Source organism: Arachis hypogaea, chromosome 5 (assembly GCF_003086295.3).
Source record: "Arachis hypogaea cultivar Tifrunner chromosome 5, arahy.Tifrunner.gnm2.J5K5, whole genome shotgun sequence".
Lineage (NCBI taxonomy): Eukaryota > Viridiplantae > Streptophyta > Magnoliopsida > Fabales > Fabaceae > Arachis > Arachis hypogaea.
The window spans coordinates 102807100-102830577 of record NC_092040.1 but is presented as its reverse complement, the minus strand read 5'-3'; the positions used below and the strand labels follow the sequence as shown (position 1 = coordinate 102830577).

The following is a 23478-nucleotide window of genomic DNA, read 5'->3' as shown; positions in this document are numbered from 1 at the left end:
GAAGCTTCCTGTTGGTATAGTTTCCTATAGAAATCTCTTGTGGCTACCTTAATTCTTGTATGATTCCTTACCAATCTTCCATTAATCATTAAAGACTTATTCCGATTATTCTTTCTCCTTGCTGATGCAATATTGTGAAAATATCTTGTGTTCCTATCCATCTCCTTAGCATGTCGAGATCTGGACATTTGTTTTCAGTGTATATCTTGTCTCGTATACCATATCTCACAACATCTTACTAATGCCTTTCTTCTTGCTTCTACTATACCATTATATACCCCGTAACTAACCATATCATTCGCTTTCTTGATCTCGTCCTCAAACTTTTTTATCTTCTCATGTATATTTCCAAAGTGCTGCTTGTGCGATCTACCCAACGATTTTGACAAAGCCTTCAGCTTATCCAGAAACTGTGCATCTCCCAAACCCCTCCGTTCTTCCTTCACCATCCTTAGGAAGCCTTCATGTGTGAACCACAAGTCTAGGCTGCAAATGGTCTTGGACGCTGAACTATTCTTCAATCTCCCGCTATCAAGGAGCAATGATCTGATAAATCTCTCGACACTCCTCTAAGTTGAGTATCCAGGTACGCGTCTGACCATTTCAAACTAAACATGCTTCTATCAATACGACTACAAGATTGACCTCTAAACCATGTATACTTGCGATCATTAAGCGTCAAGTCCACTAATTCCATATCATTTATCCATGCTCCGAAGTCTTCGGCAGATGCTGACAAGCTAGTTGCCCCTTTTCTTTCCTCTATATGCACAATTTCATTGAAATCTCCATGTAACAGAAAGGAATTTGACACAATCCTGTAATATAACTTAATTCCTTCCATAGTAAAAGTTATTCATCTCTCACATGCGGTCCATATACCAGACAATATGCACAGTAAAAATTATCTTTAGTCATAACTCCTTCTACACATAACCACCTATCTTCTTTATAGCAATTTATCAATTTAAAAACAAATTCATCCCATATTAACAATAAACCTCCCGATATTCCAATTGAATTAACGCACTCCCAACTAGTTCTATCATTACTCCAAATACTTGCTACATCAAATTTATTCACCACCTTTTTTTTTGTTTCTATCAAACCCATATCTAATCTATATTTATTTTTAAAACTTTTTATCATATTTAATTTTTCAACTCCTCCCAATCTCCTAACATTACAAGAGCTTAAAATCATTTATAAATTTTATTACACACCTGCTTACAAATTTTTGGGAGACTTCTTCTGATTTTCTCTTTTTGCTTCGACTGTCTCCGTTTCATAGCCATTGCTTTGTTTTGCTATTGGAGAATCACCATAATGTCCTCTTCATCACTGCACGGAATCGTACCTGATTCTACCGCTAATTTACAAGCCTCCTTATTTTTTGCCATTTTCTCTTCTCGACTCTGGATTTGGTTGCCTCTGTACACGGCTGAATCTTCGTTCATATCCACTCCTGTGTCAGTCCAGAGAGACTGAAATTATATATTCAAAAAAAGAATCTGAAGCCCATTAAGAATATAAACAATCATACGCACTGGAACATCAACTTACCTTCCCTCTTGTAACTTCCTGATAAGTTCAAGCTCATAGTGCTCAATAAGCGAAACCCCTCAACTCACACTAAAGCATGAGTCATACAAATCACAATTTTCTCTCAATAAATTTTGCCTCCTTGGCTCCTTCTGCCAAATAAGTCTGCAAGCTGCAACACTACAACAAAGCTACTTTTTACAAATTATGGTTTCTCTTAACGTGTTATATTCATATTCAAAATTTGGCAAAAAATTTCTAAGTGTTGTGTGTATAAATATAAATGAATTTACAAGATTGTACTTACAATTGAAATGTCCAATTCATTTAAAATAAAAGAGAAAAAATTATAAACAACCTGACAATTAATTTGACAACGAGACTCTCAACAAAAAAAATATTCTTTTGGCTTAATTTTTATTTTCATGAGACTGATTAGCTCTTTATCAATATTTTCTCTCTGTATTAATAGAATAAGTCTACATGACATATTGAATTATTAATTTATCCATTAATAGTCAACTAGAATTGACAAATTCTTTTTTGTTAGGAGTCTTGTTGTCTTTTAAGGATAATTATCAACATCATTTTCTTTTATATTTTTTGTTAATTTTTTTAATACATTAGCTAAATTTACAGTATAAAATTAAAAAATTATTGATTTATAATTTATTTTTTTCTATAAAAAATAAAATAAAAAATATATTAGTAATTAATATATTACATAAGTATGTTTTAAAAAAAATTATTAACAAAAAAAAATTAATCAATTTTACAAGTTTAAATATTAAAAATCAAAAAAAAATTTTTTGTTCGAAATCTTAAAAGTCTTTAAAAAAAATTAGCAGGAAGTCAAAATAGGTATTCACCCAAAATAAAAATAATGAATACTATAGTACCTAAAGTTGGTGTTTATTTATTAAAAAAGATTAAAAATTATTATTTAATTTAAAAGATATAAAAATAAATAATTTTTAAAAAATTAAAACTTGTTAAAAAAATAAATTAGATAAAATTTAGACAAAACCATAAAATTGACCAATAAAAATATGGGGAGATTATTGCCGCACTGAACATAGCTATACATAATTTTGCAGTGATGCTAGGATGGTACCACATTATCCGAAGTGAAACTATGAAACAAAATATTGTTGCTTTTGAAAGTGGCAGTTGTGCTTTCATAATCATATCCTTTCTTTTCCCTATGCATTTTGTTCTTTTGTTTGAAAGAATAGTTCCATTAGACACACACTTAAAGCAATGTTTTTTTTCCTTGTAAAGTATTTTTTTATTCTTAATATTAATAAAAAATTAAAATTATTTATAATTTAATTTAATTTTTAATACTTAGCAAAATAGAATTTTTGTATTCTAAATATTGGAAATAAAATTGAATCAAACTAAATATTAAATATAATTTTAAAAAACTTCACAGATACTAATGATAAAATATATTTTACTCTATTTTTGCAAGGCGTTAGTTTATTGTACATTGGTAGATAAATGTAACGATATCCACATAATAATTCTTTGTATTGAAGTTAAAGCTACGTAGCCTACGTGAACATTTGGAAAATAAAGGTATATAAAACAGGCAAATTATGGATAGCCATATATATATATTTTTTTTTTGGGGTCATGTGGGTAGTCCTTTTTATATTGGGGATACGGTGCTAATTAGATTTATACTTGTCCAGGATATTCTCCAGCACAGGTCATAGTTGAGCCCATACTTCTGAGAAAACGGGCAAAGTAGAATATCGGTTATTGCACTTGTCATAGTCAAGTTTTAAGAGAAATCCTGAGTTTGATTAGGAGGCCATGGGAGATCTTCTTCAATCACGTGGGAAGAGAAACAAATAAATGCGCCCATTGGTTAGCTCAAACCAGCATTAAGTATAAGGAAGATTTTTGCTTCTTAGATTCTTCCCCCTTTGAACTTCTTCCGTTACTGAGTGATGATGCTAATGGGGTGGTCACCTTACCCCAGAATCATTAAATAATTTTTTGTTTTTGTTCTCTTGGGCTTAGACCCCATCCAGAACTCATTTGTTACTGTAAAAAACTAAAATAATAGTAATAATAATTGTTTGAGTTAGTCACTCAAATAAAAAATAATTGTTTGAGTTAATTAGAAATTATAATTTTATTTTAGAAAGATAAAAAATATTCATTAAGTTGATTTTTAGAGACAAAAATATCTTTTTAACATTAATTTTAAAAAGATTTAAAATATTTTGTTAGATTAATTAAGATTATTTAATTTTATTAAGAATTAAAATGTTATTTTGAGAAGACTAAAATATCGATTTAGCTTATTTTAAGAGACGAAAAGTAGTTTTTTTTAACATTACTCTGAAATAGATTGTTCAATTGTATCTGATAATAAAAATTTCATTTTGATTTTTTTTTAAAAAAATACTAAAATGCCATTTGGGTTAGTCTTTAAAGGAGCTTAAATAACCTTATAAAATTAATTTCAAAATAACTATAACACTTTTATAGGATTACTTTGAAAAAGATTAAAATATCCTTCTAATTATGATTGTTTAATTATATTAAAAATTATAAATTTAAATTTGATTTTAAAAAGACCAAATACCTTTTTGGTTAGTTTTCAAAAGACTTAAATAACTTTTTTAAGGTTAATCTCGAAATGACTAAAATACTCATTTAAGAAACAAAAAATAGTTGGCAATAATTTTAGAAAGATTAAAATACCCATATAGGATTAAGATTGTTTAGATGTATCAGAAATTAGATATTTAAACTTGATTTTAAAAGACAATTAGAACAATCTTTGAGGATTAAATTTAAAAATACTAAAATACCGTTTAGGATTAATTTGATATTCAAAAAGACTAAAATATCCCTTTAGTTCATTTTATGAGATTAAATATCCTTTTACTATTAATTTTGGAAACTAAAATACCTTTATAGAATTAATTAAGATTATTTAGTTGTATTAGCAACCAGAAAATTAAATTTGATTTTTTAAAGATTAAATAACTTTTTTAGGATTAAGGTTGTTTTATTGTATTAGGAATTTAAAATTTAAATTTGATTTTTAAAAAGTCTAAAAATAATTTTTTATAGTGTAAGGAATTATAAATTTGAATCTATTTTAATAAGATTAAAATATTTTTTTAGTGGGTTAATAGTCAAATCCGTCCATGAAAGATCACTCAATCTTTAAATTGATTCTTAAATGATTTTTCAGTTATATTAGTTCTTAAAAGATAAAACGTAAGTCAAATTGATTTTTCTGTTACTTAGATTATGACATATTACATTAAGTGTCACGTGATATAATAATATGATAGGTTAATGTCACGCATCACAAAATGATTAATTGACGTGTCAGACCAGTCACACTTAACATGCCACATATCATTTGATAAAATGTCCTTATAGTTGTTAATTTAAAAAAGACAAAAGTACCTTTATAATATTAAAGTTGTTAATTTATATTAAAAATTATAAATTAGATTTTAATTTTAAAAAGGCTAAAATATCCTTCAATTAATTTTAAAAATACTAAAGTATTCTTTTTTGATAATTTAGAAAGGAACTAAAATGCCTTTTGAGGATTAAACACAATTAAACAACTAAAATACCCTTAACAATGTTTGCTACAATATGTCTAGATTTAGTTTAAATATTCAAATTTTTAACACAATTATTAAACAACTTTAATCTTAAAAGGATAATTTATACCTTTTAAGTTATTCAAAAAAAAAAATACTTTAGTCTTTTTGGAATTAACAAAAGGAATGTATTAGTATCTTTAAAATTAAATCAAAATTTTTTAATTTCTATTGCAAGTATACAACTTTAATCTTCAATAGATTTTTTTCTTTGAGTATTGCTATACATATAAGTCTTTTTGTCTTACAAGTTATACAAGTTAACTCTAACTCAACAAAATTCACTTACATAATACGGCGTAAAAATCACATTGTTCCTCTTTGTATCTCGCATTCCTCCTCCTCCTCTTTCTTCTTCTTTACGGTTTTTCTCCTGTTTTTTTGTGTATTTCATCTTCATCGTCGCTTTTTTATTACTGTTGTTGTTGCTGCATTTTTCTCCTCCTCCTCTTTTTATGGATTTTGCAACATTATATATTTTTTTATTCTTTGTTTGATTTTTTCCTTCCAAAAAGAGTTATGAGAATATGAAATAAGAAGATGAAGAAGAAGAAACAGTAGGAAATGAGAAGAAGAAAGAGGAAGAGTTTTGAATTATGCAGAACTTATCAGCACACATACAGCGAAAATTCTTAAACAATACACTCAAATATCTTCGTGTTACACCCAAATTGCTGCAAATACAGAAAAATATTTCCTTTAATACTGCATTTTTTCCATCTTTTTTTCTTATTTCTTTCTTTTTTTTAGTTGAATGAATGTAAGTTCATCATCTTTTAAGTAATTTTGCAGCATTATTTGTTTCTTCTTCTTTGTTTAATTTTTTTGTTTTTATTCTTATTAAGAGAGTAAAACAAGAAGAAACTTGAGAAGGTAAAACAAAAAAAAAATAAATAAGAAAAAAAAGAAGATGATAATGATAATGGAAAAAAGAAGAAGCAGCAAAAGATGAGGAGGAAGAGGAAGAGGAAGAGTTTTGAATTATGCAGAAAAATATCTTCGTGTATCACCCAAATTTGCTGCAAATATAGAAAAATATTTCATCTAATGCTGCATTTTTTTCTTCTTCTTCGTTTTTCCTTATTTCTTTCTTTCTCTTAGTTGAATGAATGTAAGTTCATCATCTTTTAAGTAATTTTGCAGCATTATGTGTTTCTTCTTCTTCTTTATTTGATTTTTTTTGTTTTTATTCTTGTTAAGAGAGTAAAACAATAAAAAACTTGAGAAGGTAAAACAAAAAGAAAAAGATGAATAAAAAAAATGGTGATGATGATGAAAAAAAGAAGAAGTTGCAGAAGATGAGGAAGAGGAAGAGAAAAATTTTGAATTATGCAGAACTTATCAGCACACATACACAAAAAATTCTTAAACAATACACTCAGATATCTTCGTGTTACACCCAAATTTGCTTTAACTACAGAAAAATATTTCCTCTAATGCTGCATTTTTTCTTTTTTTTTTATTTCTTCTGTCTTTTAGTTGAATGAATGTAAGTTCATCATCGTCCAAGTAATTTTGTACCATTATGTGTTTCTTTTTTTTTATTTGATTTTTTTGTTTTTATTCTTGTTAAAAGAGTAAAACAAGAAGAAATTTGAGAAGATAAAACAAGGAAAAAAATATGAATAAAAAAAAGATCATGATGATGATGATGATGAAAAAGAAGAAGAAGAAGCAGCAGAAATTGAGAAGGAGGGAGAAGAAGAATTTTGAATTATGCAGAACTTATCAGCATACGATTTGACCAACCCTGCCCCTGCTACGACATTTGCACATTTGGATGTTACAATTGTACTATCAAGAGGATTGGCTGCCATACACCAAAAATTCTTAAAGAACACATTTAAATATTTGTGTGTTACACCCAAATTTACTGTAAATACAAAAAAATATTTTCTTTAATGCAGAATTTTTACATTATATTCAATTTAAATCATCAACAATGAAACATTAATTACTTACAGAATCATAAACTGCTAACGAAAAAATTAACTAAAATCGAATCACACTTCAGCCACTTAATTGAATTCAAAGAAGAAGAAGAAGAAGAATTGTGCGTACATTGATTAAAATCTGTTAAATTAAGAGGCGCGTGAAATGTGGGTGCGTAAGACGTGCGCGTGAGGATGATTTTGAGAAAAATAACTTGTATAGACTTGTATGATAAAATAATTTGTGTGTGGAGAATAATTAATTTTCTTTTTAAATTAATTCTAAAAGAATACTTTAGTCACTTTATAATTGAGTAAAAAAGGTATTTTAGTCTTTTTAAAATACATTTAAATTAATAAAGTATTACACTATTCAATAACCTTAGTTCTAAAAGAATATTTTAGTTTTTCTAAAATGAATCCAAATCTGAATTTCTAATACAATTAAATAAATTTAAGTCTAAAAAGTTATTTTAATCCTTTTAAATCAAATCAAAATTTCTAATACAATCAAAGAATATTATTTAATCTTATAAAGATATTTTATTCTTTTTAACATCCAGTTAAAAGTTTTTTTTTCAAAAGATATAGGTATTTTATTGATATGAAAAGTGAATCTAAAATAAACTGAACGGGATTCTCCCAAGATTCTCATATAGAGAAGAAAAAAAATATATCTTAAGAAAAGCAAAGAAAAAAGAGGTAAAATCAGTAAAGAGGGCTCGATCTTCTTTAAAAATGGCACTGCAATTCCAAGCAAAAATTGATCGCCACCTCAGTACTGACCTACTGTTATAGGTGGGGTTCGTTTTCCTTCAAATATTCTCCGGTTAGAAGTTATTTTACTCTTAAAATAAACTAAATGAATATTTTAGTCTTTTAATAAATATCTAATTCACATTTATAATTTTTAATATAATTCAACATCTTTAACCCTAAAATGGTATTTGCATATTTTCAAAAAATTATTTTGTGCTTAAAAAATAAAATAGTGTTTTAGTCTTTTTAAAATCAAGTTTAAATTTCTAATTTTTAGTACATTCAAAGCTTATAAGAATGTTTTAGTCTTTCTAAAATTAATGTTATTTTTCTGTTACTTAAATTGAATTAAATGTGTATTTTACTAGTTTTGAAATTAATCTTCAAATATTATATATGATTTTAAAAATTAACAATAGAGTATTTTGTCTTTTCTAAATCAATTAAAATTCTTAATTTTTAATACAATTAAAAATCTTAAAAATAATATTAGAAGGGAATGTTATTCTCAAAATTAGATTCTAATTTCTAATACAAGTAAACAATATTAAAAATAACAAAACAAAAACTCAACATTTAAATATTTTTTCAAATAAATTTACCTACTAAGCTGCTACTAATGATTAAAAGAAAGAATAGGCTATAAAGACAAAATACCATCCACCAATTTATTGCTAACCCCATTAAATTTGCCCTACTTTTTCACATGATGATACACAACAATTCAACAATGATGTATGAATATTTTATTATTTTAAGTAAAAGTAGGTAGTTGATAGAATACTGGAAAATTTCCTTACATTTCAAGGTAAAATAATTCTTGATCCTTTTATTTATTTATTTTTGTCAAGAACAATAATCAATGGACTCCGTTCTTGTTTAATTATTTTAGTTGAGAAAATTCTTGCCAAAAACTTGAGAATTTTTAATTATTTTAGTGTAGTCGCAACACACAATCATTGAATATATTAGGATCTACCAGGAATGAAAAATGATTTTTATCATTTTCAAATAAAAAACAAAACGATAAAATACATTTTTGGTCTGTACTATTATTTATGGTAGAAACAAAATTGACCTATTGTTTGCTTTTTCTTCTTTAATATTTTTTAAACACAAAAAACATAAACAATATATTTTTTATTTATATATCATAAAAATCTCTCCAAAAATTCTAAATAACCATTGTGCATATTATTTTTTTCTTATAGTAAATTCTATATTTTTTATTTAGAATTATGTATTGAATCCATCTCTCTTAAATAAACATAATTACATATCATAAATAATAAATTATAGAGTTTAACTTTCATATACTAACAATATAAATTAAAAATTTTAGAATGGCCTAAAAAAGAGAATTAATTTATGATCTCTTTTTAAATTATTTTTGTCTTTTTTTTTAATTCTGACTGAAAGAGAACATAATTACTGAAATGTCTATTAAATAAAAGTTTAGGAGATAATTTTATTTTGTAAGCAACTTTTATTTTTAGAAGAATTGTGACTTCTGAGATAAAAATAATGTAGGAGACATTTATTTTGTCTCTTCACGAAAAAAAATAAGAAGAATAAAAAAGAGAAATTCATACAGTCATATATCCTGATTCAATCATCATGTGCAATGTGACTTACATTCAGTTTCTTCCATAATAATGGTAAAATTTTCACTATTTTTCAAATATTACAAACACCAATTTTTTTAGGATTCAGCTCAATCATATTTAGGACAAACCCAGCTTCTACCAAAGTTAGATTTGACTAGGTTCGTTCTCTAGATTTTCAACCATTAAATGCTCACCCAACTTAGCAAGAAAATCATCTCAGAATCATGTGTACAAAATTAAAAATCATACAAAAAAATTTTGACATAATTTTTTATTTTTTCTTGTATCTCTCTTTGCCTTTTTTTCTTAATGACTTTTATTAATTCCTCACTATATGCCTTTCTTCCATTGAAAAGAAACAAAGAAAAAATGAACACTAAAAAACAGAAAATTCAATATAAAACTCTGAAAAAGCATAAACGGATGGCTTGTAAGCTATGAGAGCCAAACTATGTGCTCACTTCTTGAATCAATCTCTGACCATTTACTTTTTTAATAGAGGAGTAAAGCTTTTAAAGCTTGAACCTTAACTTGAACAGTTGACTTCCTTCTTTCCCAATATCACAGCAGCAGCAGTAGTAGCGCAGAAGATAGTAGCATTGATTAAAGCAAACATGCAAATAAACCTTGCTTCTTCTCTTTCATTCTTTTTCAATCTTCTTCAAGGATCTGAGTTGTATATCAAAACTTTGGCTCCAAGTTTGATTCTTAACCCTTGTTCTGTAGCAGAGTTTCATAGCTTTCACTTTATTCAAATTTTCAGTTTGGTATTTGATAGAGAATAGCATCTTCAACAAGTTATCTATGAAGCACTAAGATGAAATTTTTTTTTAATTTACTTCTTGATTTGAACTTAACCTCTAAATCCTAACTTTTGACTTGCTTAAATTTAGTAGTCTACTTTTTTTCTTTGATTTGAACTCTAATTAGACTTTTTTTTTGTTTATATGCTTTACGTGGGTGAAAAATGAGAGAAAAAAGAAAAGAGAGAACAGATGGTTTTAATTTGGTTTAGATGGAAATGAAGTTTCATTTCTTAGTTAGCGACCATTCCTTAGGCCATAAAAGTGTGATATAATCTTAAGCTTGAATCATCAATTTGGCCTTAAGTTTATTTTTTATTCTAATAAAAAAGTGTTGATATGATTAGCAACTGTTTCCTTGAAGTATTAATTTGGCCTTAAGTTTATTTTTTATTCTAATAAAAAAGTATTGATATGATCAGTAACTATTCCCTTAAAGTTTATGGGCTTGAAACTTGTTATTAGACTTCTTTTGCTTTCTATTAATTTTTACATAAATAACAAACTAATCACATACATAATTAAATTTTTAACCTAATAATAGTATTTAATCATCAATTAATTTATCATTTCTTTAAATTTAACATAAATTATATAATTGTATAATTATATTTATTTTTTCAATTACTATTTACACCATCAATATAAAAAATAACTATTTTTATATAACTGAATGCATAAGTAAAACTTTGCGTAAGTGTATTCAAATTAGATTCGATAGAATCACCAAAAAAAAAAAATTAAATTCGATAAAATAGGGAAAAAGTTTTCTTGTTTCACACATAAATATGAGAACACCAAAACTTTATTAGGCTTTGTGGTTATACCATCATCAATGATGGTTGCTCTACTCAGATCCAGAGTGAGCTAGACATCACCCAACACTTTCAACTAAGTCCATATGCAAATTATGGTTGGCGTGACAAGAAACATAAAAGACAAATCATCCTAGATCCTACTATTATTATAATCAACAATAATAAAATACTGACGCATATGCTTTTCAATGTTGATTGGCGAATTCAATAGCATTATTCATGTCTGATATCCAACGTATCTTCAATTTAAATTCAAATCAACCATACATAGTGTGGGAATACGTAATAAAAAACAAAAGAGTAGTCTTACTTGCTATAAGGCTCGATTCATCCTTATTAGCCACGTTTTTAGTTTGCAACACTAACTTGAAATTTATAATTTTTTTCAAGACAATTAAAATTTAAGTAATGTTAAGAAATCAACACTATATCAGCTAATTTTTGTTAACATTCTAACAGACTGTCAAACAAAATTAATATGAAATCTATTAAAAATAATCTTTTATTGAGTTTAAATTTTTAACGTTTACAATATAAATTCTAAGATTTTCTCTTGAAATTTAAGAAGTAATTATACTTTTATTTTTTTTAAGAAAAAGCAAGTTTATGCTTCACCTAAATCTAGCAGCCAATCATGAACCCAAAAAAAAAAAAAAGAAGACTTCAAAATACAGCTTCAAGAGATTATAGTGTTTAAATTTTCAAAATAAGGGAATGATTCTGCAAGCAACTTATTGAACCGTTCAAAATTGACAACTTTTGAAGTAGGACTATTACCAATAACAATATCATAAAGAAAAAAAAAAGGAGAATTAAAATTTATAAGAAAAATATCTACTCTAAAATTGAAAGGAGTCTTGGAAAACAAAAGAAGCAAGCTATAATTCAAGAGATCTAATGAAGTTTTGGGAATAAATTTGAGGAGAAAGCTGAATTTAGTATGGCTGAGAATATTAAGAATCTTATGGTCAATAACCCCAACAACACCTCACTTGTTAGAAAAATTTTGAGATTTTATACTAATACTAATTTCGAAAGTTATGTAAAAAGTATTGTTGTATCAAATTCTGATAATCACTTAAACGTTTTTCTATTCATAAAATAAATTAAAAAAAAAAAAGATAAAAATTCCAGACTAAAAACAAAGAACCATATATGCAATAACAATATCATTAATTCTATTTATAAATATTTACAAAAAAAGAAAAAAAGAAAAAAAAAAGTGGACCATATAGCTCAATATTCTCCGATCAAAAACAGAGGAAAAACAGAGAGAAACAGGGGAAGCATGCAAATCCTCCCTCAGCATCCCTCTCCATAAGCATACATCATTAGCACAACTAATTAATCCAAAATGACCCTTTTACCCTTCTCTTCGGATTCTTATGAGTCGCCGACCGATATCGGCCGGCCGGAAATCCCCAACGGTGACCGAGAAATCGTCCGGCTAATTTCCCTAAGAACAGGCCTCATCTCAGGTTGCCCAGGTGCCAAATCAATTATTATCTTCTCACATGATTCCTGCTTGATCTTCCTAACCTGGCTATGAATTGGAATACCCTTTGGAGAAAAGTTTCCATCTTCGTTCACCATCTTGTTCTCCATGAATAAAAAATTCAACTTATCTATCTTCAGAACAAAGCTTGTAAACTATGTAAAACCCTGTTTTTTTTCCTTTGTTGGTTGTAATCTCTAAGAAGTTAAACCAAGAAAAGAAGAAATGAAAAGCACTACGTGTTTGGATATGTGCGTGTTGTGTTTATATAGAGAGAGAAAACCGTAAGGGGAATTCAAGATTGAAACGTAAAGGGGAAGAGAACACAGAGAGAGAAAGTTTGGTGGGAAAGCTCTTATTTTTTTTTTTATGGGATCAGTTTGAAGATGACTATATTGGACCATGTCGTTGACGAGATATAGAAGGGTTCTAAATTTCTAATAAAATGTGTGCCACCTCAGTTTGGACCATATAACTAGATAAGATTTTCTAAGCCGTTTGATTCGATCAATCTTGTGGTGGATAGCGTCTAGCACTGTTATTGAAGAAATATTCCGTTACATTACAGGAACCCACAACTTTCGATGATTCTATCCATATATAATTGAGTAGTGCTAGGGAGTTAATGACCTAAGTGTACAATAGACTAAATCTTTGATTCATGAATAGAATAAACATCACCTATACTATTCAAACCGGATCACTCATACTAATCCAGAATAACCATCCGAATACTGATTTTGGGGTTCACCAAAGATCGAATCCCTGACCTTTCGGATCTAGAACTCTAATATCATATCATGAAACTACTCATCTCAAAAGTGTACCCTGATAGAATAATATAACACTAATAATTATATCTCTAATACTTTCTAAACCTTCATTGTACGCATTGTACGCTTAAGCCATTTGGCTCCCTATACTTTCCCTATATAATTTGAATTGTGTTTATACTTTATAACGTTATCTTCATCGTATGTTTTTTCTATTTTTCTTTTTTCCTAGAAATTATACAATAAACAACAAACTATTCAGATTGGATGATATTATACTTAATATTATATTCTGGGTTTATCTAATATATATCCAAACAACACATGTTAAAATTATTATTAATAAATATTAAATTAATTTTTAAATAAATTACAAATATATTAAAAATTTAAATTTTGAACGTTTTTTTTATAGAAATATTTTGCCTTTACATATGTCCTTAAAAAATATATTAACTAAACTTTTGTATTTAATATATCAAAAATCTAAATAACTAACATTCTGCTCGACCAACATTAACAAACTAAGCCAATTTTAAAATAAAACGCTGAACAATAGAGTATAAATCATTTTATCGGTCCAAATGCACTTCTTTAGCAGCACAAGATATTTGAATTATATGGTATATGTAGGTCTAAATCAAATCAGTTAATGAGTCAGCTCAAATTCAATTTATTAATAATTTGATAAGTTAAATTTGTGAGTTAGTGAATCGAATTTGAGTTTAAAATTGAGCTAATAAATTAGATGAGTTGAGTTTGAATTTGGATAAACTCAATTTATTAGCTCGTGAGCTGGCTTGATTACATATATAATATTAAAAATATAGATTAAATGCATATAAAATATGCATATATATATATATATAATAGTAATGTATAATTTTATATATATTAATATTTTTAATTATTTAAAATTTTATAGTTATTTTTTATATATAATTTTAACCCGTAGGACATAAATAATAAATTTATAATTAATAGATAGATAATATATAAAAATTATCTTTTTTTAATATTTTTTAATATATATATATAAGTTATAATTTATTGATATAAAATTATAAATTATATTCCTATTATTTAAACCAACTCGTGAGCTTGAATCAGCTAGTGAACTTTCGTTGAGGCGAGTTTGAGCTTACAAAATAAACTTAATTGTTATTTAATTGAGCCGTGATCCAAACTTAATTTTCGTGAGGTGAATTTGAGCTTGATCTAGCTCGACTCACTTTTAACCCTATATTCTGCCAAATTCGATAAAAAAAAAATACTAGATGTAACATCCATTCTAAGATATACTATTTTTCTACAATTCTTATATTTATTAGACGTCTACTAATTTTATAGTCAGAAAATTTTACAGACACTACCCACATCAAAGTCGTCAATTACGACAAATTGAAAGTCTCCATCTTCTTAAAAATCAATCCAGATATAGTGTTTTGGTACTTGATGGTAAGTGGTAACATTTGGTGCTAATAATCTTTGTACTTGCACTATTACTAATGTATATGGAGGAATTCAATGCTTTGTCCTAACTAGCCACTCTATGCTCATTCATTCCATTCATATAATTCATTGCATGGTAGCTCGAGACTCAACTATTCACGTGCTTCATGTATTCAGAAAATGTAAAACCTATGTAGATACCATGACAAAACATTGCCGCCACCAAGTTACTTAGTTTTTAATTTATGAATTTCTCTATTATTTCTTTTCATCTAGTTACGTTGCTTTTCTTTTTCTTTTTTTTTAAATCCTTTTTCTCGTATATCTTATTATATGTACTATTTTTTGTGAGTTGATGTTGATTTTGTGTATATATAGCAATAATTCAAATGGATAATTATAAAAATATTCATCAGGATTGGATGCTCGTTCTTCCCCAAGTTGCCAAATTGGACAGTGACTTTAGAATTACGATATGGACGAGTAAGTGCGTGGTTGATTATTTGATTACGTAGTAAATCATAGTGTGCGGTGCATATTGCAGAATTGCATGTGTTAGTTGTATAAATAAGGTGCATGCGAATAATATCGGCTGCCATACTTTAAGGATTTAATTAATTAATATATCTCCTTAAAAGTTAAAACTATCAGTTAAAAAATTTATAAATTTTAAATTTTTAAATTTATTATTTATTTTATATTTTAAGAAAAATATTTTTTATTATAATAATATTAGCATGTATTATTTTTAATATTCGTGTTAGTAAAATCCATGTTTCAAATACCGCATGCGTTTCGGCAAATAAGAATTTAATGATTCTATGTGTGAATAATTGGACGATATGATGGGAACGTGGCTATGGTCAAAGTTTGATAAACTATGTATTGATTTTTGTCTGAAATGAAATTGGAGGCTCAACGAATTCAATTGCAAGAGCCTCCTAAACTTGGAGACTTCGTACTTTGACCCCTACTTTGACGCTTGAGTTAGGTAGGCCGGTCAATTAATTAACCAAAGTATTAACAAAAGTATTGTGTATAGATTTTAGTTTTTTTTAAATAAAAAAATTAATTCTTCAAATAAGATTTTTAAATTTTATTTTTTGGAATATAATTTATTTTTTTTATATTTATGGAAAATTTACCACATCCTCGACGAATCCCGACAAACTCTAGGTTGAATTCGGCAGACTATATAATTCTGGTGGGGTCATTTTCATTTGTCTCTTCTTTTCCAATCTCTCCTCCAAATTTGTTTTATTTTTCGTTTGTGTCTTTCGACGTCCGTGAAGTTCATTATTCACGACATCTTCAGTTTTAGGTCAATAAATAATATGTTAGTTAGAGTTACTTTTTGTTTAGGTTCGTTAGAGTTACTGTTTACATGTTAGTTAAAGTTAGTTAGTGGTTGCATGTTAGTTAGAATTACAAATTTATTCTTTACATGTTAGTTAGAGTTACTGTTTACATGTTAGTTAGAGTATATAACATGTTAGTTAAATTTTTTATGTTATTATTTTTAGTACAATTGCTATTTATTATTTATAACATGTTAATCAGTATAAGTTATTAGTCAATTCTTAGTTAGTTTAGTTAGAATAATTAGTTTAAATTGTGAGTTATAAAGTAATTAGTGGAATAATTAGTTAGGTTAAATTAGATTAGAAAGAAACATGATTAGTAAAATTTAGGATTTAGTTAATTATTGATTAGTTGTTTAGAGTGTTAGTTGACCGCGTCATGTAGTTGGGTTAAATTTCAGTCAGTAAGTTTATAAACTAATTAAAAAGTAAGGTAGATAATTAGTAGTTTTAAATACGTTTTTTAAAAATTTAGTTAATATTAAAGGAACTGAGTTCAATATATATTATTTTATTTTACTAGAGTGTGATTAGATGGAGCAGTAGTTATTGGGCTATGGGGATACGATATACAGATTAGATCAGGTCGACCAAATTGTTGGCAAACTTGATCCAGTGGTACGCTTTTGTCGTTGATGTTTATTTCATTGTAATTAATAAATAGTGAACTTGTTATCTTATGTGTTTACGGTGATTTTTTTAATTTTATGTTTCCGTTTGGTAGGCGCTTCGGATCTTGCGCACCAGACGAAATTTGATGACACAGCCGGTGGAACAGATTAGGCCATATCTCAAATGAGTCGGGTTTGAGTATGTGACCTATATGGTTGAGTTCTAGCACGACTACCACTTGCTTCGGCGTTGATAGGGAGGTGGAAGCCTAAGTCGCACACGTTTCATCTACCATGCGAGGAGATGACTATCACCCTGCAGGACGTGGCCTATCAATTAGAATTCAGGATCATATAGGTAGTTGGGAGTGCATGCATAGGTGGTTGGGAACAGCACCATCAAAGATGGATGGTTAAGGACTTTTGTCAACAGCTACTGGGTGTTGTTCCCAACCCAGATGACAGACAGTCACAGACCAAATGGACTGTGAAGCTGACATGATTCCACAGCACGGTTTGCAAAGAGATAGAGCAGGACGCCACTGAGGAGCACCTGTTGAGGTACACGAGACTTCACATCATGCAGTTGATAGGGGGTATCATATTCCCAGATGCATCTAACTCTCGGGTGCACATCAGGTGGCTCCCCCTCCTAAAGGACCTTGAGACATATGGTCGGTTATCGTGGGGGTTCAGCTGTGCTGGCAAGACTGTACCTCCAGATGTGCCGTGCCATAGAGCATGGTCAACATAACTTGGGTGGTTGCGTCAGCTTGCTCCTGGGCCTATCACCATATTCCGCTGTTACGGCCCGATGGATTTGATACTTGTCGGTTTCAGTTAGCATATTGTATATGATGTATTTTTTATAGCGAATAACCATAATGAAATAAATCTTACCGAGAAAGTACAGCTGCATAGCGAATAACCAACGAGGAAGCTCGTTATATGACTCCTCCCAATCGCTACATATTCTAGCAATTACTCTTTGTTTTGCAGGCCAAATATTTCTGTAGGATGCCTTGTAACCGAAGTGATTCTCCATACCTCCTTGTAAAACCTGATGCTGATTGTTGGATCCATTTTGACCATTGTAAAATGTGTTGAGTAATCACCTTTGAGTCCAACCTACGATGGTCTTGCCCCATCGATGTTTGCATGCAAGTATGAGGACCAGTATATCTCCTAACCTCTCACTTTTCTTGCTTTTGGCGATATGATATGAGTATGCTTCAATTACAACTAGTCACTCTCTCTATTTTGTACTCCGCAGTCCTCCTGAAACTGTACCTCTTAACTACCAACATGACTTCTTCCTTGTTCTGAAACTGTTGTCCAACCTCGAACTCATTGCTTGGATCCTCTTCGGGGCCTCCTTGGATAAACGAATAATTCGAAGTCATTGCATCAAGATTCAACCTAGAGAAGTAGTCCGGTCGGTCATATGGTTGAAAAATAGCAGGATGTGTCAGAGCGATTTGTGTGTCACCGTAGTAGTTAATCTCTTCTTTCTCATCACCATCATCAGGAATTTCGGGTGGTTCATCATCAGCATCGTCTCCATCATCGGGGTTAACTCCATACTGATCTATCATCGGATCCCTAACAGCAGAACCCTCATGACTTTCAACATCGTCATCCATTAAGTCAGCATTACGAACTTCAATATTAGACCCTTCCTGACTACCTTCAGGTGCCATATTTAGATCCACCATCGTCCGTCTGATATTTTGTCTAACAGCTCCACTCAACGAACTATCATCGACAGTATCTGCAGACGATCCTCGGCCCCTCAACTCAACAAGGAACACGAATAATTTTAACAGATGAACATTTGTCCATCAGTTGTGCCACGACCTTATAAGACGTACGTCCTCATCATCACGTAAATGATACCTAAATCAAAACAACAAAAATATTTCTCACAACCGTGGTCTAATAAATATACTATCAACAGAGACAAGACAACTGTGATATACCTTTTATAAGATAAACTGCCATCTACGTCGGTCGGATATCTGTAGTAAATTTTTCACCCTTTTGTGTCTCTTGCTTCCCAACGAAATGCAACATTAGATTCTTCAATGCTGTTAGACTGTTGACTTCCAGTGCCATATAGGTAATTATCGGTTGGCCCGATCTAAAAATGATAGAACATTCTTCATTATGCATTATTTCACCATCATAATGAATGGATAACAATGAATTTCTTGACATTGTAGAAAAAAATAGCAACAATAAGAACGAAAGTAGAGAATGAAATTGTGGTTCTCAGCTCCGCTCTCCAACATGCATTTATTTTGGAAGTCCAGCCTAGAGTTCGTCGGGGGTGCAGCGAACTTGCCCTAAATACAAAAAAAAATTACATTCCAAAAAATAAAGTTCAAAAATCTTGTTTGGAGAATTAATTAATTTTTTTATTTTATTTAAGAAAAAAATCTATAGATTTTATCATTTATTTATCATGTATCCTAATGCACATATTAAGTTTAAATAAAAATTTAATTTTAATATATTTATTAAATAAAAATATTTAAATTTTTTTATTAATAATAAATTTATCATATATTTTTAAGACACATGTTAACTAAATTCTATCTTCTATTGATTAATATTATTAATCATTTTATTTATGAAAAACTCTAGAGGATTATCAGTTTTTAATAATTCTGACCATCACAAATACTAAATTATTATTTATGTGTATAAATTTTAAAAAATATAAATATAAATTGTATAAATTTATATGTATAAATTCTAATAAATATACTTATAAATTATATATCAGTTGTGTATAAATACATATAAATATAGTATAAATTATTGCTATAAAGTATTTACCTAAAATTATATATACAAATTCTAAAAAATATAAATATAAATATAAATTATTACTAATTAAATAATAATAAATTTTAATGATCATATAGCATTACTCCTATTTTATTTTAACTAGATAAACTCAACTTCCCTCAAAGTGGAATCGTTAGGCTACCCCTAATTTTGATTCTTATTCTCAATTCCCAATATATTAATCGAACTGCTCACTTTTTTTATTAGGATAGGATTTTACTAACATATATTTTAAGATTATTATAAAAAATATTTGACTAAAACTTTTGAAAAAAATAATTTTTTATATTTTTAATTAATTAAACACATAAAAAAATAATAAAACCTTTTATTATATTTTTAACATGTACTTTTATTAATAAATATTTTGTTATTTTTTTTAAAAGTAAAATTTATTCTAAGATTCTAACGTTATAATAAAATATTTTTGTGATATTTTTAATTGTTTAGCGGCAATTTTTATCGTCGTTAATTTTTTATGACGGTTAAAAAAGTGTCCTTAATTTGAGCGTCTCAAAGAGACAGAGCGACAATTTTAAACCACCGTTAATAAAAATGTCCCTAAATTATTTGTAATAATTTTAAAAATATAAAACTATCATTAATTTGTAGCATTCCTCAGGTGATTTTTTATACTATATTTGTTGATAACTAGAAATCATGACTAAATTAATAATTCTTATGAGTTTTTTTCTATATTTAGTGACCATCTAAAACAGTCCCAATATATTTAGTGATGATTTAGAACTGTTATTAACGGATTGGATATCGATATCAACGTCGGAACGCCAATAATATCAGCAATGCGGTAGATGAGAGAGAGATGAGGATTAACAAATTTCTAGATAAATAAAGAAATATAGAATGTGGTATTTTGTATTCACTGTGAATTAAACGTTGAATTGTACAGATTATATATAAGAAGAAAATTTGGACAGATCGAAAAATCTTCTAAATTTTATCTATTCTAACTGAAAGATTCCTACAATAACAGAATAAAAAAAATCTATGCTGAATTACTAGTTCTAGAATGTACAAAAGGAAAAAGAAGATAAAGAAGAGAAGATGTCATTGGTGATGGACCTATGTGTTATTGTGTTGGACCAAAGAAAGTGAATTGTCTGACAAGGATCGAGAGATAAATATTCATCTGTTGTGTACTTTGAGTGTAATGTAAAAAAAAAAAAGGAATTAAGAGTGTGTTTTTAGATTAGACATAACAATTAGAGATTATTAAACAATGGTTGGTCTAGACTATAACACCCTTACTATCAGAATGTCATACTTTCGCCTGTGCCACTTAGATAGCGAGAATATTACGAAGACTTCTATATACATAATATTAAAATAGGAGTCTTTAACTCAAAATCGTATCACTTTTCTTTGAAAAACCGAAAGTTCTTTTTCTTTTTACAAATATGCATATATAAACAAATTCAATCACAATAATATATATATATATATATATATATATATATATATATATATATATATATATATATATATATATACATATATATATACACACACACAAGAGTTCTTATACAAAAAACATACAAATATACTTTTAACAAAAAAAACTTACAAATATACCAGATATACATATCATTATAAATCATGACTCCTATACCTCTTACAAAAATATATAACAAGCGAGGAAAAAATCATAAATAAGATATATACAACACAGTCAGATGCGGAGAAGAAACTCCTTAAACTCCTCGTTTATTCTGAAAAGAGAAATCTATAGGGAGTAAGAACCTAACTACACGGTCTCATCAGAGTAGTTTTAGAATTGTCATCAGAATATATATAAAAGAAAATTGTTTTCAACCTCAGTAATCATCGCTCATCGAATCTTTTCGAAAATCAACAATTATTTATCAAAAATTCAAATTCATATTTCAATTACAAAAATTCAAATCAAACATAACATTCCATAACATTTCACTACTAACCAAAGGACCATATAACCAAACTTACCACTGATTGATCCAATCACGGCCTCCGGTCCAGACATAACCAAATCACGGCCTCCGACCCAAAATAACAGCCTCTGACCCAACTTAAAATCAAATCAACACTCAAACCACTATAATCCGAACCAACCAATCACAATCAAAGTAATGATGTCCAAACACAATCAAGAACAATTATAGCAAATATAGCGATTAGCAGTTAATCAGAAATATTCACGTTGGCAAACCAAATATAATATGCACACCCAAATAATGTCACATAGATGTATATGATGCATGCCTATGCTACTGGCCATGAGTTCATGCGTCGGTTAAATCGCCAAAACCTGACACATCCGGTAGCTAACTCGAATATGGAACACCATAACATGGAGCAAGTGGGACTAAACCGCAACCCTTGTATCTTACCCGCTTAACCCAGAGCAAGTGGGACAAACCTCAACCCTTGCGTTTTACTCAGACAGGTGTTTATAATCTCAACTCGGAACAAGTGAGACAAACCACAACCCTTGCATCTTATCCAAGTGTTTCAAGTCTCAACCCTGGCATCTTATCCAGGTGATTAATCAATAATCATTAATCGATTTTCAATTAGAATAATTATAATCACAATCACACATAATCATAATCACATTTTCTATTCCCAAACCTTTGAATTAATAATTAATTAACTTTTCAAATCTTTAACTAAATAAATAAATCTCTTTTTGTTGTTATTTAAAACTAAATAAGTAAATCATAAACCAATTTCTCAAATCAACCAAAATCATAGAACTCATTTTTTTTTGTTTAACCTTGAATAATCCAATTCATTACTTTAAATTTATTAAAATCCTCAAAACATCATTCTTTAATTTGAATTTATTCATTAAAATTCATTTTTATTCAATTAAGTACCCAAAACGTAATTTTTCTTATAATTAACCAAATCAACATAAGTTAAATATCCAACTCACTTATATTACTTTAATTTTCTCTAAACCTCCTCAAAAACACAGTCCTTAAATCAAAATTAATTAAACAAAACTCATTTTCATTCAATCAAGTATCTAAAACTGATTTCAACTTCATTTCTTTAGTTCAAGACTTCCCTCCAAAAGAGACTAACAAATAATTTTATTTTACCAAATAGGTTAAGTACTTTTTTCGTCTCTAAAGTTTGAGGTCAAAATCAAAATGTCCCTGACCTTTTTTGTTATTAAAATAATTCTCAACGTTATAAAATCGTTATTTTCTACTTTAATTTTATTTTTTACCAAATTACCCTTAATACTTAATATAAATAATAAAAAATTTTAAAAAATAAAAACAAAACCCTCCCCCCACCTGCACCCCCACTCCCGTATCTCTTCTATTTCTTCTCTCCCCATTCCCTTCCTCATATCCCTATCTTCGAAACTCCCAAACCCCAATCTCAATCCCAATTCTTCTTATCTCCCTTTCTGCTGCCTTACTATCTCTACCCTTGCCTCTTTCTCCACCTTCTTCTTTCTCTCCATCACTAACCTCAACCCTTCCTCCATTGGCATTGGCCTCACCTTCTTCAGCCACCTACCAACGGTTGGCAGCAACACCACCCCTCTTTTGAGTTCTCTGTTTCTATCTTCGTTCTTCCTGTCTTTTTATTTTTTTTTAATTTTTGAAGAACATAAACATCATCTCTTTTTTTTATTTTTTAATTTCTGTTGTTGTTGATTTTAGATATGAAATTGTTGTTAATGATTATTGAATTGTTGTTTAATCTAAAATTTTTGTTGATTTATTTTGTGGATGTTGTTGTTGATTTATTTTGGGACTGTTGTTGCTGAAAGAAAAGTGTTGGGAGTAATGAGTGGCTGATAATAATT

At 28.4% G+C, this 23478-nt stretch overlaps 1 long non-coding RNA gene across 1 annotated transcript; it reads right to left on the bottom strand.

Annotated features, from left to right (window-relative positions):
- Positions 1-989: 989 nt before the first annotated feature.
- LOC112802371 (uncharacterized) lies at positions 990-1802 on the bottom strand. Its single transcript, XR_003818737.2, has 2 exons — positions 1564-1802; positions 990-1465 (listed from the first exon to the last, which is right to left on the bottom strand). It is a non-coding gene; the product is annotated as an uncharacterized lncRNA (long non-coding RNA).
- Between the last annotated feature and the right edge of the window lie 21676 nt (positions 1803-23478).